The 3,039-nt window shown below is 48.5% G+C and overlaps 1 long non-coding RNA gene across 1 annotated transcript; it reads left to right on the top strand.

Moving 5' to 3' along the window:
- Positions 1 to 493: 493 nt before the first annotated feature.
- Positions 494 to 2,755, top strand: LOC129595938 (uncharacterized). Its single transcript, XR_008691374.1, has 4 exons — positions 494 to 996; positions 1,128 to 1,310; positions 1,551 to 1,755; positions 2,104 to 2,755. It is a non-coding gene; the product is annotated as an uncharacterized LOC129595938 (long non-coding RNA).
- The last annotated feature ends 284 nt before the right edge of the window (positions 2,756 to 3,039 follow it).

The following is a 3,039-nucleotide window of genomic DNA, read 5'->3' as shown; positions in this document are numbered from 1 at the left end:
CGAAGTGGAACTGAAAAACTCATTTTTAATGCTGTAATGTAGTAAATGTGGTATTACGTCAAAAAAGTTAATTATGAGTTTTGGATTATGACTCTCGGTCGTTGGATTTACTTTTGGTCCAAACACACAAAATTTTGTAGATCTGTGCAGGAGAGTTACGAGTTACTCGTAGTTTGTAATGGTTGCGCTTCGACGTCGAAGCGCAACGCTTACGCGGACAAGTAAGCTGAAAACCCATCCCAGATTTTGTGACAGCGAATCAGAATGTTTGCTTGGTTACGCGCTGCTACGTCACATTTTTTACGCGTTTTCCCGTTACCCGACGCGCAACGCTTACCCAAATGTAATTGACCTCCACCATTATCGTGTAAGAACCGTGCTGTTACTTGTTGCACTGCTGGCGTGCTCGTGGTCCTGTGTGTGCAGTTCTGGATGCTGTCTGGTAGAATCGTACTGTAGATTCTACTGTTTTCTATCTAAAAACGAGCTTATCATTCACGATCGAGGCCAGTGCATCGAGAAGGGACGTTTATTGATGATGTTGGATTTTCTTCACTATCTGGCCCGAGTCCGCCCAGGGATCTCCCTACGGCGCTGTATCTGGTCGGCGTAACGAGGTTTGCGGAATCCATCCGCATTGCCGGTTATTTCTGCGAGGTGCACAGGCTCTTCGACTGGAGTGTCTCCGACTCGGTTCCCCCGCCACCTCCATACTTTGATCGCCCGTCGCGATCTGACGTGTGCTGTCATCCATCTGGTGCGGTGCCGTGTTCGCCTGGACTACGATCTAAAGGAACTGCTGTGGAGTCGAGGCGATCGTCGGTTGTACATGCAGTTGGATGTTGACTTGGTCAATGCGCGTCTGCCGCTGACATGTGAGCGGCGTGTGGCGTCCACGGCGTGTGATGCGCTGGAGGCGACGACAAGATGCGCTTGGTGTCGGAGTGGTTGACGACGGGCGCGAATCAGGAGCTGTATCGCAAGACAGTCTGCAGAGTAAGCGAATCTGTTGAATGTTCTGAAATGAAAATTATCCGTAAATCATTAGAAAACTAATGATTTATTCATGATTTATTGATGATTTATTCATGTCTTATTTATTCAAGCGCTTTTCTTTTCTCGGATAGCTGTTATGCACGATACAGACTGCGGATCAGCGTCCGTCCTCGCATTACCACGACAAAGAAGTGGTGCACGGAAGGACTACAGGATCTGCGCTTGGAGAAACTCTGCGCCACCCCCTATCTACGCACAATCCCGCATTGCGCTGCGCTTTTTGCTGGCTCTGCGCCGTGACCTCTGAGGATCCGGTGTGTGGTCGTACTGATTGATATCTCGCAGTAAATAATTTGTTAATGGAGTGCAGACGTTAGTGTTTGTCTTGTGGGTTTTTCGAGTTTGCTCCGGTTTTATCACCTCAAGACCAGACAAGTATAGGTACTTCTTCCATCTTCGAAACTGTTTTAATTCCTGCGATCCTGTGGATCCGTAGGAATGCGTCTGCTTATTTCCATTGTGGCGTCGGTGATTGATTGCATCATTGTGGGTAGGCAGCCGGTGCCACAGTTCCTTAATCCATCGTCAGCCATGTTTGTGGTGCGGACAGCGGAACCGTGACATTGACGCTGTGGGCGACAACAACACTCTGCTGTGACCGCGTGGTGGACGTGGCCGACAACATACAGGACATGTGGCGCTGCGATGTGGAACGCGGTCGAGGCGGCGCTGTCGGCATCCAGCAAGGAAATCGACAAAGTAAGTCGAAAAAAATAGATTCTGATTTTCGATGCTTTTCTTGTGTGATTTTTGGCCCTTTACTCAGTTTTCTGTATGCTCACGTAAATGTCTACATCACGACACATTACATGCAGTTCAGCGGCAGCTTTGATTGTTGGCCATTTTGAAATTCCAAAATGTTTGCGCTACTTATCAGCTTTTTGTGGGAATAGTAAGTACAATAAATTTTTCGATGGTTTTTGAAGATGGGAAATTTGAAAAAAATTACTGTTTTTAAAGTCAGTCAAAAATTTATTTCAAAAATTTCGCTGAAATTTCAACATTTTGCTACCGTGCTGTGATTTGCACTACTATGGGAATTGTTAGAGATTCAGAAACTGTTGGGCCGGTTTCCGTCTGGTCGCATGATGATCTGCGCGATCAAGTCCATCGCCAAGGACCCCGCGAAATCCGCCACACCCCCGAGCGCATCGCCGTCCATCTGACGCTCAGTCCGCGCGACATCCTCACCGCATAAGCCAGCATATCTTCAACGGCACCGTCATCCCCGCCGCCGTCGCCATTGCGGAGGTGGATGTCGGACGGGAGGCGCAATTCCATCCGCGCTTTTTACCCCGAGTGCGAACGGGATTGTGGAGGAGGAGCGGAATGCCCCGGTGATGGAGGCCGGACAGTTGGTGGTGTGCTGCTGAGAAGCGGGCGGGTGGAGCAGAACAGCACGGTGCGGGCGCTACAGCTGCAGCGCGTGTGACGGCGGTGGAGTTTGCTGAGGATGACGTCAGCCCGGCTCATCTGCTGCCAGGGGCCGTTGTAGACGTGGTGGTGGAGAAAGTTAGACGGGTGTGCGGGTGGCGCGTAGATCTGTTCAAGTGAATATGTGTCAGTTCTGTTAATGTGGACGGTTCGGTTTGTTAATTGTGAAACTTTTTAATTTTTTGTCATCATACAATACGTTATACGTGCAGTACTACTGTCGGTCAGCATCGTGGTACTTGTATATACTGCGATGGAGCGTAAATAAGCGGCACTTCCTGCACAAAGTTTGCATGGTGTATGATCAGTAACTTGAGTTTATGTATAGTGTAAGAATGTTTATTGTTTAATAGTTGAGAACATTAATTTGTTCGATTAACGTTTTAACCGGCAATACAAATGGCTTCGTTTCCCGTTTTCATTTGATCGGTCCCTTCGATTTCCTGGAGAATCACAACGAAAAGGAGAAAACGGCCGCCCGCGTCCTCTACAGGGATCCAGTGAGTTAACAGACCGCTTTCTCGCTGAAAACATCGTTGTGGAACGCAC

The sequence above is a fragment of the Paramacrobiotus metropolitanus genome, unplaced genomic scaffold (genome assembly GCF_019649055.1).
Source record: "Paramacrobiotus metropolitanus isolate TYO unplaced genomic scaffold, Prichtersi_v1.0 Parri_scaffold0000084, whole genome shotgun sequence".
Lineage (NCBI taxonomy): Eukaryota > Metazoa > Tardigrada > Eutardigrada > Parachela > Macrobiotidae > Paramacrobiotus > Paramacrobiotus metropolitanus.
This window is presented reverse-complemented; position numbering and strand designations above follow the sequence as displayed.